We start from the raw sequence: 15041 nt of genomic DNA, 5'->3' as shown, positions 1-15041 counted from the left end.
GTTGCCTGTTGCCTGAGCTAGTGGGGGTAGCCAGTGACCCTGTCAGACAGCCAGAGGCCCTTACTTTGCTCAGTCTCTCTTCATCCTCACCACTAGGCCAAGCGGGAATTGGGATTTGCTTTTCCAGGGTGAGGAAGCAGAGGCCGCAAGAGGGAGGGGCTTGGCAGACCTAAGTTCCTGTCCTGGCTCTGTGGCCCACACAGCACCACCATATGGAGCTCATCCTCTTTGGCTGTCCAGGAAGCAGGGGGCAGGTCAGAGGAACAAGGAGGTAGCTTCTTAAATTGTGATGTGCTGGACACAAGTGGGAAGCATTGTCTGGTCAGAACTGGGTGCTGGTGGGGAATCAGCCTTGAATGCAAGGAAGGGGGGCAGAGAGGTCCATCTGGAGTCTGCCGGAACAATAGTCAAAAACAACAATCATACATTTATAAACATGTATAGAGCACTACCTGTGCGCAAAGCCCTGTCCAGACCATCTCTGCCTTCAGGGAGACAGTCCAGTGGGGGAGAGAGCCATCAAATGACAAAAAAAAACAAAAACAAAAAAAAAAACCAAAAAAAACAAACAAAAAAAAACCGTAAATGCAACCATGCAATAAAGTGGAGACTCCCAACCTAGTGGGGGTTTGGGAGGTCATCCCTGGGGAAGTATCACTTAAGCTAAGCTCTGAAGAATGAGTTACAGTTGCCCAGGTGAGGAGGGAGGGAAGGGAATCGTGGCAGCAGGAGCAGCATGGCAATGGTGCTGAGGCAGGAGGGAGCAGGGCTAGTCTGAAGGCCTGGGAGAAGCCTGGGAGTCTGGCCCAAGGTGAGCCAGAGAGAAGGGGGGCAGGGGTGGGGTGGGAGGGGGCAGCCTGTGGCAGCAGCAGAGCTGGAGGCTAGAGCAGGGCAGACAGAGGAACCAGTAGCAGCCAGTGGTACCTTATTAGCATATTCATAGTCGTGGCAACCTTCATGAATATGCTAATCTTCTCCGGGAGGGGTGGTGTCTTCACTTGGTAGAGGGAGGCCTAGATTCCCAACATCCTCTCTCTCCTTCTGGGAATGGAACCCCAAGTAGGAGTGGGGTGGGGTGTCCCTCATGTCCCCAATGTCAGCTCCTCCCTCCTCCTGGCTGCCCGCCAGTCCCTGCACACCCTCCCTCTCTCAGGAAATTCTGGCTGTTCGGGAAGTGGGGATGGTATAGAAGAGGGGTGTCCTACAACACCCACACACATTGAGGGCTGGGCCCATCTTGCGATTCTCCTGCATATGGCTGGCTTCACAGGAGCAGAGGCATCGTGAGCAGGACATCAGTGACTCACCCTTCCAGGAGCACATGGTGGGGATGGGGAGATTCAGAGAGGAAGCCACCAGGGGTTCCCTACAATCTCTAGCCCCATGTCCAGAGCCCTTGGACATGCGCCTCCAGCTTTGGTCAGGGGTCTTCACTAGTCTCAGGACACTGTGGTCTCTGTGGACAATAAAGTGGCCACACCAGATCAGAGGTGTTGGCTGTGCCTGCATCCCACCTGCATCCCATTGGTGAGTCCCCAGGGGGGCAGGGCTGAGAAATGTGAGAAGTGGCAGGGGGAAGCGTCTTCCCAGGTGGTCTTCCCAGCTAGGCCTGGCCCCTCAGGGTGCTGTCAGGAGGCTGGATCCATGAGGGGGGTCAGGAGCCAAAGTGCTTCATGCAGGTGCTGAGATTTAGCGGGCGGGAGGGGGTGGCATAATTAGCTGTCACAGAAGTAGTGAGTCAGGCACCACTGGTAGCTTTGAGTCAGCTCTAGGGGGTGAAGGGGAAGGGGACAAGGCCAAGGTCACATGTGAGCAGTTTGAGCCAAGCCATCCTGAGCACCATCCCTCCTCCCCCCCCCAACTGCTCCCCCAGGCTCCTCCTGGAGCAAAGAGGCCTGTACTAGTGGTAGCTCTGGGGAGCCTGGAAGCCCCTCCATGCCCTTGTGCATAGAGAGTGAAACTGAGGCCCAGAGAGGGAACACACTCACCCTGCTTAGTCCTCTCTTTCCACACAGCTCTTTTTTCAGGTCCTTAAATACTATACAAAGCTGCTCCCTACCTTGGGGGTCATGCTTGACTATCCCCTCTGCCCACAACATTTTCCCAGTTCTTATCTATCGAGGCTGTCACCTTGCTGTCCTTTTTAGAGGGGGACTTTCTGTGACGCTGTCTTGGCCCCTTACTTTTCTTAGTCCCAGGTCCTTAGGATATTTATCACGACTTACAATTATTTTACCAGTTTGTCTCTCATCTTTGCTAGAAAGTAAGCTCTGTGAGCTCAGAGTCTACATCTGTCTTGTTCAGTGCTCTAACCCAGCACTTGGCATAGACCAACGACGACAATAAAACACCTGGCACTAACTGAGCATGTACTATGTGCCAGGCACGATGCAACCACCTTCATAAGCCTTTGATCCTTCAGTAGCCCTTGGAGAGCATCATTGTTTCCAGCATTCCTGTCTTAGAGAAGAGGAAACAGAAGGCTCCTGCAGGGAGGAGGCAGATTTGATGGGGACATTCTGCCTAGAGCCTGCATGCATAGGCCACTTGGGCTCTCCCCTCACTCGCTCTACTCTGATGCACACAGTAGGTGCACACAGTAGGCACTTGGTAAATATTGGTTGGGTGGATAGATGGAAAGTCAGGCTTCTCCCATAGTAACTCAGACATTGAGTGGCTGTCACCCTGACTTTTATCTTTGGGTATTTTAGATGCTGCTGGGGCATTGTCCTCAGCACCCAGTGGGCACCATGACAGCCTCCTGCCTTTCTGCCGGCTGGCAGTACAGTTTCAGATCCCCAGGAACACTTCATTCAGTTTTCTCATTTCTTTGAGCGGATTGAAGAGAGGGAACAGAGGCAGCCTGTTGGACCCAGGACGTCGGGGATGAGAGGTTTAATTTCCCAGGAGCCCGTGGCAGCTGGAGCAGACCCCTTCAGTCAGGAGAGGGGGCTGTGAATACAGGCACAGCAGGCAGCTAGGGTCTTCCAGGCTGGGTGGAGGCTCAGTGTGCCACCCCATGTCCTCTCCCTGGGCTGGGGTCTCCTCAATGACAGGGGCAAAGATCAGAAGCTTCAGATCAAAAGGCCTCCACACACTTGCTGTGTGATCTTGGCTAAGTCACTCCTCTTCTCAGACTCCTCTTTGATAAAGTGGGGTACAGGATGGCTTCTGTCTGTTTGCACACTATGAGAGCCTGGGAAGCTGAGGAGTAGCTCCAGAGGGAGTAATGGGAGTACCTGTTGGCTGAATGCAGAGTGGGAGAGTCAGGAGAGGCAGGTGGGTAGGGACCTGTCAGGATAAGGGGAATCTGTTAGGGGCTGGCCATTTCAGCCTGGCAGGTACCCCAGCCTTGAAGACCAGACCCAGACCCTGCAAAGCTGCCTTGCAGCATTCTTGGTACTGCCAATGTTGATTAATGACCACAAAATGCCTGGGCGCCAGCAGCCGCCCTGCTCCATGAAATCAGTTGTGATTTATGGGATTGGGGCCCTCAGAGAGCAACTGTCTGGGCTCGGAGAAGCCTCAGAAAAATGGGTCAATGCAAGGCGGGGCCTGGAAGGAGGCAACCACTGCCAACTGGAAGGGTCTCAGCCTGCTTCGTCTGCCCCATGGTCCTGGTGGGGAAACTGAGGTTCATGGAGGTAAGGTGACATGCCCAAGGCCACTCAGCTGAGGGATCCCTCAATGTCAGGACTTGTCACTCTGGCACTTCCAGCTGGAGAGAGGCATACCCCAAGCTACCTGGTGCACACACCTTATTCTGTTGCTTGCCAGCAGAGGTTTCTTCCTCTAACTGGCAGCAGAAACCCAAGGCCGGAGCCATTGTGTGGTGCTGGGAAGTACTTTAGACTTCAGGGTGGCCAGGGAAGGCCTCTTGGAAGAGGTGACATGTTAAGCCCTGAGGGAGGAGAGAAACCAGTCAAGTGAATGCTAGGGGAGACCCAGCCAGGTGGAGGGGACTGCAGGGCCATGAGCTTGGAGGTGAGGCAGAGGCTGGTTTGTTCAGAGAAGAGTAAGCCCCAGAGTGACTGCTGGGGCTGAGTGACAGACAGGGCAAAGAGGGGGAAGTGATGCTGGTGAAGGAAACAGGAGCTGATTGGACTCCATAAGGTTTTATGGGTCCCAGCCAGGAGTTTGGCCCTTACCTGATTGCACTGGGACAGCTCTGAAAGTGTGCAAGCAGCTTTGCTTTATGTTTTCCAAAGTTACCCCCCACCTCTATGTGAAAGAGAATAGGAGGGGCATATGGGAAAAGGGGAGCCTGGGAAGGCAGCTGGTACAGACTTTGGGGCAAAAGTGGCTATGGAGGACCCAATTCTGGGGCTGGTATTTGTCCCTGGGATTTCTCCTTTAAGCTTCTCACACCACAGTATGCAGTGACCAATTCTAATGTCTCAGAACCCATCTCAATCAATGATCTGCTTGATGCCCTACACCAAGGCCCAGAAACCCCATTTCATAGAAGTAATACCACATCAGACCAACTTTCTCACTTGCTCAAGATCACCCAGCTTAGAAGGAGTAGAGCTGGGATAGGAAGCTAGTTTCTGGGTTCCACCACTCTTTAATGCCTCACTTGCCCCTTATCCCCACCAGAGATCAAGGCTGCACCTCCGCAGGGGAAAAAATTGGGGTTTTAAGACTGCCAGGAGTCCCCTGTTGGATGGATTTGAACTATATCTGTGAGTGCATGTGTGCGTGCATGGACTCCACACAGCAGGAAATTTGGGACGGGAGCAGCTTGGGTGCATGTCTGGGTCTTCTCTTTGCTAGAAAACCAGGCCATAGCTAGAGGGGCCCCAGCAGCGCTGCCCTGGCCCTGCCCTCTCCCCTGCACTCTAATTCTGCCTGCTAGCAAGGGCACTGGAAGGCACTGAGTGCTGCTAGCCTATGGCTGCAGCTGACACACATTGTCTCTGGGCCACTTCACATCTCTGCCTTTGACAGAGGACCCTCCAGCAGGGCAGAGGGATAACCATGGAGGGAGCTGCCTGCCTGCAGTTCTAGCTGCCGTGGCCATGACGGAGTCCTGTTCACCTTGCTGGGGGGAGCCTGGCTCAGAGCAGTAGGAAGAGATCTGCACTGGGAGGTGTGACCCTGGGTTTTCTGGGGATGGTGGTAAGTCAGGACTCTCTCTGATCCTGGTCCATAGTTTTTCCATCTGGATAGTGGTAGTGGAATGGGATAGATTCAGTGGTTTGGAAGACTAACTGGTCTGAATCTCTGCTCCCCACATCACTAACTGTGTGATTTAGGGCTACTGAGTTCACCTTTTTGTGCCTCAGAATGTTCGTGTGTATTCTTATCCCCATTTTAGTACGATTTTATAGGACTTCTGTGAGTAGAAGCAGGTAAAATTCTTGGAAGACCAGGCACACAGCAGGCACCCCAATCACAGTTAGCCTCTCAAAATAACAAGTACACAATCTAACAGTAATAGCTAGCATTCATACCTAGCATTCATTGGGCCTCTCCATGTACCATGTGCTGCATCTGCATTCACTACAGACTCATGAGGTCAGTATGGTTACTGTCCCCATTTTACATTGAGAGAACTGAGGCACAGAGAGGTAAAGGCAAAAGGCTGGTCTGAAATCACACTGCTGGGACATGTGGAACCCAACTGGCCATAGTTCTCTGTCTATCCCTAGGTACTCATCTTCCTTCCTGAATTCCCAACCCCCCCGCAAAACTGGCTCCTAGAAGTGTTTGCCAAGGGGGATCCAGTCTCAGGAGCCTTGCTGAGGTTTCAGCACCATGGACAGCACGCTCAGTTGGTTGCCTGGCTGATAGGCTGACAGAGGAGACTGGGCCTCGGCTGTGCCTGGGGCCCTGGATGGCAGGTCCTTTTCAGGGGGGGTGGGACCCTCCACCTCATCCTAACCATGTGAAGGCAGCAGAGCTCTGGATGAGTTAGCAAAGCCAAGTATCCCTTCTACTGGCTCAGTGAGTCTGCTGGACCCAGAGGCCATTTCTCCTGGGAGAGGAGGAGCCAAGGCACCACTTCCAGGTTCCAGCATCACTATAGCCCCATCCTTGGTTGGGGCATCACCATGACAATGGGTGGCAGATGCACTCCCAAGGACACTACTCTAAGAACTCCAGGCTGACTTGGTCGTGGGAAGCCCAGGGACTGAGTTCGAAGGGTCCTGGGATCACAACTGACTCTGCTCTCCTTCCAGTCCACTGTACAGAAGGGGAAATAAAGGTCCAGAGAAAGGAAGCCTGAATTCCTAGAATGTGCCGGCAGGAAAGTTCTTAGGGATCGGCTGGCCCCACTCTTCCATTACATAGGTAAGAAAACTGAGGCAAAGGGACCATCCTCAGGGAGATCTGCAGTGGGTCCCCTTTCCCCCCAGCAATTGTCTTCTGGAAGAATCACTTCTTTTCCTTTCTCATGTGTGCCATAATTTGAAAGTATGTGTTGTTTGTGTGTTTGGTGTCTCTTCCCTGCTGGCAGATAAACTGGGGACAGGTCATTTGTCCATGGTCATATCCCAGGGGTGGTGCACACTGAGGTGGTTAGAGTGTGGACTCTAGGGCCAGCTGACCTGGGTTCAAATCCCTGCTCTTCCACTTACTAGCTGTGAGACCTCAGGCAGCTCACTTCTCCCCTCTGAACCTCTGTTTCTTCATCTGTGAGATGGGGGGAATGATGGCACCTGCCCCATAGGGTTGGGTGGGGGGTTGTTTGAAGATTTACTCAGATGGTATGAGCACTGAGCCTTGAACATGATGAGTACCAGACAATGTCAGTTGTTGTCTTTGTTACTGGTTGGTGGGTGCTTAATAAATGGCTGGCTCAGTCAGTAGAGTATGCAACTCTTGATCTCAGGGTCATGAATTCGAGCCCAATGTTGGGTATAGAGCTTTCTTTAAAAAAATAATATATGGTGAATGAATGAGCAGAATCTACATGCCAGCCCCCACCATAAGTGCTTTCCTTCAGGATATCAGGGGCAGCTGCTTCCTGATTCTATTACATTATTTTCTAGTGGACATTCACTGCTCACCTGCTTTGTCAGGGAACCTTGAAATTTAGCATGCAATGGAATTCCTTGGAGAGACTTGACAATCCAAATTCCTGGCCCAGTCAAGACCCCATGGATCTGGACCTCTCTGGACAAAGTCCAGGGCCTGTGTTGTTATGGGCACCTCATGCTTGCCATCAGTGGTGGGAAGCTGTTGTGGCTGCCTTGAGGAGTTCAGTGATGAACTGCCCAGTAGCCATGGGGCCGGCAGGCTGATGAGACTTCAGGCTTCACTCCACAGGCACTGGAAGCCTGAGCAAGGTGCTGGGCCCAGAGGAGGGAGGGGCAAACCCCAGAGAGGAGCTATCAGGGAAGGCCTCCTGGAGGTAGTGGTGTTTCAACCAGTCCTTGAAGGGGGTGGGGAAATGTTGCCCAGCTGAGACTGGCAGATGGCATCATGGATGTGGGGGAGCAGCACGCACAAAGTGATGGAGGCAGGAAAAACAGGTTGTGCCTGGTGTGTGGTGTGGGATGAGCTAGTAGATGGTATATTCAAAAGAGTAGGTGGGGTTTATCTGGATTGCCAAGGGCCTTGAATGGTATGTCTTATACAAGCCCCTTTACTCCCTTTCTCTGTTTTCCTTCCATGACCCCAACATCTGAGGACCCACTTGTTTCACCCCCGACCCCAGTTATCCCTCTCTTCAGCCCCATTCACACCCTGACCTTGAAATCTATTCCTTATGAAATGAGTCCATGCTGAAGTCACAGTGGCTGAAAATGGGTTGGTTTTTGTAGGGATGGGGTCCAGGAGGTGAGGGGTTATGTCTTGTAAATGGAGCTTTCAGTACCTTAGCCCAAGGCAGAGACTCCAGTGGTGAAAACTCAGGCTTGACAGAGAAACAGGGAAGAGGCTAGGGTGGCTGCTGTAGCTTTTCATGGGTCACCGTGAGGAGAGAAAGTGATGGTACATGTGAACTATCCAGTATTCATCCTGCCACATAGTAAGTGTTCAATAAATAATGTGCCCATGTCATGATTTTCCCAGGCCAGCTTTGGAATAATTATTAACAGCTTCCTTTTCAATCTTGTAAGTGTCCTGATTTGGATAATAAAGTATATGGTCAATAAATAATAGGTATTTCTTGATAACTAAATTCTCCAACATGTTTTGGGAGAGCAGCATCCCCAGCATCCCCAGGAGATAGATTGCTTCCCCCACACCAACATCCTCCCCCCCAGCCCCACTTCCCTGTCCCCGGAGGAGCAACACCACTGGGCACAGTCGTGCTCACACCAGCGTTTCATTCCCATGAGTTACCAACCAAGTCAGTGCACCAGCAACTCACAGTTATCCCGTTTTCAGCCTGTAGGTCCCAGGTGGCTGCTTGGAGGAGGTGCCTGGGGACAGGAAAGCAATCTGCACAGAGAGGCAGGAAGCTGGCACATACCAAGCCTGGTTTGTCCCCCTCCCTCAGCTTACCCTTGGGCCTGACTGGCCCCATTTCACTCTTGATACTGGTTTCTTGTGCACTAGAAAGGCAGCCCCCTCATGGATGTGGGGGCACAAATGAGATAGTGGATGAGTATCTCTAGGGGTTTGGGGAGGTGGGAGCAAGTGCCTGGGTCATGGTGAGGACAGTCCCTTCGGGGAAGGGTAGCTGGGATGGCCCCCTGTGATCTCATCCATCTTCCTGGCCCTAGGGACATTTCCTCACCAAGCCAGCACCTGCACCATCCTGACCCTCCTGAGACTCAGAATGCAGCTTCCTCAGATAACTGGATTTACAGGTGCCAGATAAAAATGTGTACCCCACTTTCATGGTCTGTAAAATGGGCCTGATATTACTTATCTGTTATGTATGTAGGGAGAATTAGATGACTTGATGGCTGGCAAGGGGCTTACCCACTGTACCAGCAAGTGGGAAGGGGCTGCATGGTGACATCTCTTAGTTCCCACAAACATCAGCACAGTCCTCTTCATACAGTAGGTGATAACTAAGTGTTTCCCAAAAGTGGATGACAAGAGAGGTACGTGTGCTGAGAGCTTTTATCTTCCCTTTGCAGAGGCCAGAGGGGGACATATTCACTCACTGTCTGACCCCTCCCACTTTGGATGCGAGGCCTCTGCTGCTCCCAGAGGCCGGTCATGAGTATGTGGGAGGGATGGGGAGGGGGAAAGCACTGTGTCTGCCAACAGGGTGCCACTCTGCCTGTCACCTGGCAGCACCATGAGCCCCTAACCACAACCTCTGAGGGCCTGAAGGGTCAGATGCCAGGCCAGGGCAGCTAGATTTGGGGGTGGGGCTCTGTGGACCCAACAGATCTGTTTTAATCTCACCTCTAGTGCATGTCAGGCTGGCTGTCTAACCTTGGGCAAGTCATTCTGCCGCTTGGAGCTTCTGGTTCCTCCTCTGTAAAATGGGGATAACAGAAGAGAGCCCCCAGAGTGGGGTGGACCTGATGGCCTGGCACAGAGGAGGGGGTAGCAGCTGCCACTGCTGCTGGGATTACCCGTCTGCATCCTGAGCCCACCGGTTGGCAGGACCTGGCCGGTCACAGTAATGGTGATGGAAATGGCAGTCTCCCCTCACAGCAGTGCTGCCAGGTATTATTCTTTCATTTGTTCAATACTTATTGAGCACCTACTGTGTCCCAGTCCCTGGGCTGGGGGCTGCGGATATATCAGTAGGGAAAAGATATAGTGTCTTCCTTCCTGGGCTTACTTCAGGGACGGGCTCATCCAAGCCTGCCAGTAAGTATGATGTACTGCGGGGGGGGAGGGGGGGGCGGGTTATACATTCTATAAAGCAGGGTGAAGGGTTGGAGAATGATGGTAGGGTCAGATGGGGGGTTGGGGTTCAGGTCTAGGATAGCTTCTCTAAGGAGGTGACTTTTGACAGAGAACCCAAGGAAATGAGGAGGACGCGAGCCATGTGGATATCTAGGGAGCAGAAACAGCAAGTGCAAAGGGCCTGGGATGCAAGTGGGTTGCGAGGTAAGAACAGCTGGGAGGCCAGTGTGCTTGACCAGGAGAGTAGTGGGAGGTGAGGTCAGAGGGCCTGGAGGAGAGATGTGTAGGTCCCTGTAAGCCAAGGCAAGGCCTTTGGCTTTCACTCTGAGTGAGATGAGAGCCCCCAAGGGCTTTGAGCAGAGATTTGTATCTTAAGAGGACCCTCTGGCTGCTTTGTGAAGACCAGGCTGAAGGGATCAAGAGTGGAGGCAGGGAGGCCATGGGAGGCTGGGACCAGGTTGCAGAGGTGGAGGTGGCAAGGACTGGTTGGATTCTGGAGATACTTTGAATGTAGAGACAACCTGATGGGTTGAATATGGGGAGAGAGAGTAGGAAGAAAGGAGGGGTGAAGGGAGGGGAAAAGAAAGAGAAGGAGAGGGAGGGAGAAATTGGTGTTAAAATCCACAAGACTGAATGAGGTCACCTGTGTTGGCAGAAAGGGGACTGAGCCAGGGTCCCTCATGGTCACTTCAGAGAGCAATATCTGGGTGACTGGAAATGTGTCTGGTGAACTGAGAATCAGGATGTGGGTCTGAGTTATAAATTTAACATAAGGACATGAAAAGAATAAAATCTTTTCTGTCATAAAAACCATTGGGAGGGGCCACAAAAATAAAGTGGGGAGTCAGGAGGCTCAGGTTCTGTGCTGGCCCCCCATGTCTGTTGTGTGGCCTTGCTTAGGCACCTACCCTCTCCAGCCTCTGATTCCTTTCCAAAGATCTTGACTCTGACTAATGAGTTGTCCTTCAGCCATCTCCCATGGAGGTGCTGGGGCAGCCATGAGGCTCCAGGGGGGCTGCAGTTGTGGAGGATGGAGAGGAAGGGTGAGCTCAGAGCTGAGGGTGGGAAGAAAGCTGGCCCAAACAGCTACTTTTCTGGAGGGGTCTGCAGACAGGGCAGCCACAGCTGAGAAAGAGGAGGGATTTGTGCAGAGCTCCCCACCCCCAACCCATGGCAGGTCCTGCTGGGATGACTGTGAAGGGTGTGGCTCCTGGAAGCCACACTGTGACCTCAGGCTGAGTCTTTGTTCCAGCAAAGTGGCTGAGCCAGCATCTGGGCTGGGCTGGGCTGGGCTGGGCTATATTCCCCCGGTGCAGCTCCTCCAGGGCCCAGAATGATAGAAGAGGCCCCTTCTTCCTTCTCCCCAACACCATGGCCTTTCTCTGCTGCTAACCTTTCTGGGACATTTTTTTTTTGTTTCTACCATAGAAAGCAGAAGTGTCTCCAATAAGCACCTGGTCAGAACTCAGTGTGGCAGCCACAAGGGGTCTAAGAGCTCATTGTACAGCTGGAGAAACTGAGGCCCTGTGTGGGAGAGTGACCTGCCCTGGCCACAAGAGCTGGGGCAGACCTGAGGCTGAAACCTAGGTTCACCACTTGGCTATTCAGAATGCTGCCCCCCCCCTTCCTCATCCCTACCCTCCTCCTTTTTTGTTTTCCACACCCATTTGCCAAGTGTCTGTGGGACAAAAGGGCAGCCTTTTGAGGCAGGCTGACCTGGGTGCCAGCCCCACTTCTGCCACTCATTTGCTGTGTGACCTTAGGTGAGCCACTCAACCTCTCTGAGTCTCATTCTTTTTGTGAGCCAGATGGATGTAATGATGACAACCTGTCAGGACTGTGGGGAAGAACAACCTGAACACTGTTTGTGGAATTGGAAAAATAGGAGGCCCTTGACAGGTCCCAGTCTCATGCCCTCTGGGCTGATGGGCATCTGGGCTATCCAGTGGGAGGAGGAGATGCCCAGAGCTTAAGTGCAGGTAATGCCAAGAGCATTCCCAATGGTATTTCACTCAAAGATACCACACAAAGCACACACAGATTTTGTCTCAGATGGCCAGGAGAAAAGACCAGAGCACCAACACCTAGAAGACTAAGAGCCATTTCCCCAGCGTGAGCAGCGGTTCTCTGGGGCACAGCGGCATGGGCATCAGGCAGGCTACCAGGTTCCAGGCGTGTGTGGAGCTTGGAATGGCTGCATGTGCCACCACACTGACGTGTCTCCTCCTCTTCCCAGCTACACCACCTATCAGGAGCGTAGACCAGGTCCTCGGCGTCTGTGTACTCCTTAACCCACTGCTTTTGCCCCTTGTTTCCACGATGCCCCAACCACCCTGCTCCCTCCCTCAGCTGAGCTTCTCAGGGGTTTTGATGATGCTCAGCCTGTGCATCCAGGATCACATCACACCCCTTTGTGGTCCTTGTTCTCACCAAAGCCACTGGGACCTCCTGTGGTTGACCTGGTGGCCACTGCTCATGCGCATTGCGCCACCCCTCCCCTGCCCCAGGTTCTGGGCAGCAGCACTCTCCGTGGCACACTGGACCTGTCACAGACCTGCCTCCTTGGCTGCTGCATCGAGAGCCTTTGCCACCTCTCTTCCTCCACTGCTCCCCAAAATGTCTCTTTCTTGGGGCTCTGTCCCAGGGCCTTCTCTTCTCAGGCCACACCCTCTCCAAGAGACTCAACTGCTGCTGCTTCAGCGTCCCTCTGAACACCCACAGCTCTGTTCCTGGCCTTTCCCCAGAGCTCTCCCTGGACATCTCTGCAATGCCCCAGAATCACCTTCTGCTCAACTTGTCCAGAGTGACCTTAGCGCTTGCCCTCAGGCCTGCCTGTGCCACTCTGTCCCCTGACAAGTGAGTGGCACCATTGTCCTCTGGGGGATCCTGGTAGCTATGCCGCAGCCTGCCCTTTGTCCCCATCAGCCTTTTAAAAAAACTTTACTGAGGTATAGTTTATATACCATAAAGCTTGCTTAAGTATATTCTTTTTGAGTTTTAATAACTTTATACGGTATGCAGCCATTACCACAATCCAAAGTTTCCTTGTGTGCATTTGCAGTCAGTCAGTCCCCACTCCCATTCCAGGCCCTAGGCAACCACCGATCTGCTTTCTGTCTCTTTGACTCTGCCTTTTCCAGAAAGTTTATTTAAATGGAAACATATGTGTAGTCTTTTTGTCTAGCTTCTTCCACTCAGCATATTGGTTTTTATGTCCATCTCTGTCATTGCACATATCAGTGTTTCATTCCTTCTTAATGCTGAGTAATAGTCCATGTTTATGAAGATATATATATATACACACACACATAATACATATATAACATAATATCTATATATAATTCAGTGGTTAATGGGCATTTGAAATTTTGGCTATTAGGAATGATGCTGTTATGAGCATTTGCCTAGAAGTCTTTCTGTAGAGTGTTAACCTTAAAAATAAAAGTCATTTACAAGCAAAAATGGGTTTATTCAGGAAGAGCAGAGGATTGCAATTCGGATATGCAAGCTATGGCAAAACCATAGGCAAGTCCAACAAAGGACAGGAACATTATTTTATGGAGAAGGAGGAGGAAGTTTGGAGGGGTTGTTCTGAATGAAAACCCATTGGAGAAAAGCAGGAGTTCGGGGTGATGATGGTTTCTCATGGGCTGACTTGCAGGGGCGGTGAATTTCTTGTAGGAGATTCTATGTACATCTTTTCCTGTTAGGAAAATGTCATTGATCATTCTTTCCTGTTGATGATTTTTCTGTTGGGGTCTATAATTGACCATTTTCCCTTAAATTCAAATGGAGTGGTATAGATCCTCCTTCTCACCTCCCAACTCCACCTTAGTCAGGTTTCTTTCCCTTTATGAATTTTCACAGGGGACATAGGCTTACGTTTTTCTTGCATTCCTTTATTTCACCATCCCATCAGACCCCAGTTTTCACTGAGGAGCTATGTAGTTTAAGGGAAACTGATTCTATATCCCCCCTTGGGAATAGAGCATGTGACCCAGGCTAAGCCAATCAGTGTGTTCCATATCTCAGACACAGTGATTGGTTCCTGCATGGGCATGTGACCTAAGTAAGACAGTACAATCAGAGTAACTCTTGGGACTTGGGTTGGAAGAGCAATCCTTCCTCATGCTCCTGGTGGTGTGATTTGTCTAGAACAACTGTAGCCATTTTGTGTGCATGGGGGAAGCCAGCCTTAAGATGGAGCTGACACATGGCAAAGGACTGGATTGAGAAAATATCAATGAAACAGAGCTGGATCCCTGACTGAACTGTGCCTGAAGTCCACCAAAATTCTAGACTTTTTCAATTCTATGGGTTAATCCATTTTATTGTTAAAACCAGCTTAAGGTGACTTTTGTTGTTGTTGTTGTTGTTGTTTGTAGTTCAGAGGTTGGCAAACTCTGGCCATGGCCAACCTATTCTTGTAAAAAAAAAAAATTGTTGTAACACAGAGATGCCCATTTGTCTTTGACAGCTTTGGTGCACCAAATGGCCCACAAGCCCAAAATATTTACAGTGTTGCAGCCAGAAGCTTAGTATTCAATACATCCCCACAGTCACTCAGGACAGAAACCTAGAAGTCATCCCTGACTCCTCTCTCTATCTCATCTTCCACATCTAGTCAGCCCCAAGTCTGAATGATTTTTTTTAAGTTTTATTTATTTAAGTAATCTCTACACCCCACATGGGGCTTGAACTCACAACTCCAAGATCAAGAGTCATATGCTGTTCTAACTGAGCCAGCCAGGTGCCTCAAATCTGAGAGGTTTTATAATCTAAATATCTCCTGGCTCTGTCTGCTGGCCCCCAGCCCCAGTGCCCCTGCCCTAGGTAGACCACTATCAGCAATCACCTGGACCACATCAGCCACCTCTAGGCCGCCCCACATAGCTTCTGGGTGATCTTTCTCCCACTCAAACTTGCCAAGCCCTGGGGTGCCCCACTGCTCCCAGGGTAAAGGCCACACTCCACAGACTGGCATTGCAGGACCCTCGTGATCGAGCCCTGACCTGCGTTTCCAGCCCTGGCTCCCCTTCCCTCCTCCTGTTCTTCCCCAGAGCACATGGACCAGCCCACCACCTGTACAGAGTTCCTCACAGTCCCCCCGAAACCATATGCTCTGTCCCTCTTCCTCTTGCCACCAGTGCCCTTCCCCACTTTGTCCACCTAGTAGACACCTGTGCATCCTCCAAGGCCCCATCTGAGTCTCACCTCCATTTTGATATTTTTCTAGTCAGGCTGGTGAAGGCCCCTAGGGGCCCCTGGGCCTC

General features: G+C 51.6%; 1 protein-coding gene and 1 long non-coding RNA gene across 10 annotated transcripts in view; one reads left to right on the top strand and one right to left on the bottom strand.

The window, feature by feature from the left end:
* The window catches only part of DLGAP4 (DLG associated protein 4), a 199284-nt gene that overhangs the window by 35234 nt on the left and 149009 nt on the right, over positions 1-15041 (top strand). The gene's annotated exons all lie outside the window — the stretch shown is intronic.
* Positions 2881-11232, bottom strand: LOC109498022. Of its 3 annotated transcripts, XR_006595206.1 has the most exons (6): positions 10677-11226; positions 9316-9388; positions 8324-8394; positions 7826-7968; positions 3758-3901; positions 2881-3246 (listed from the first exon to the last, which is right to left on the bottom strand). It is a non-coding gene; the product is annotated as an uncharacterized LOC109498022 (long non-coding RNA). The 3 variants fall into 3 exon arrangements; XR_006595205.1 differs by having other exon boundaries at positions 7826-8375; positions 10677-11232; XR_002740987.2 differs by having other exon boundaries at positions 7826-8394; positions 10677-11231.

Source organism: Felis catus, chromosome A3, assembly GCF_018350175.1.
Source record: "Felis catus isolate Fca126 chromosome A3, F.catus_Fca126_mat1.0, whole genome shotgun sequence".
NCBI classification, from domain to species: domain Eukaryota; kingdom Metazoa; phylum Chordata; class Mammalia; order Carnivora; family Felidae; genus Felis; species Felis catus.
The sequence above is the reverse complement of the archived record's forward strand: the minus strand, read 5'-3'. Positions and strand labels throughout refer to the sequence as shown.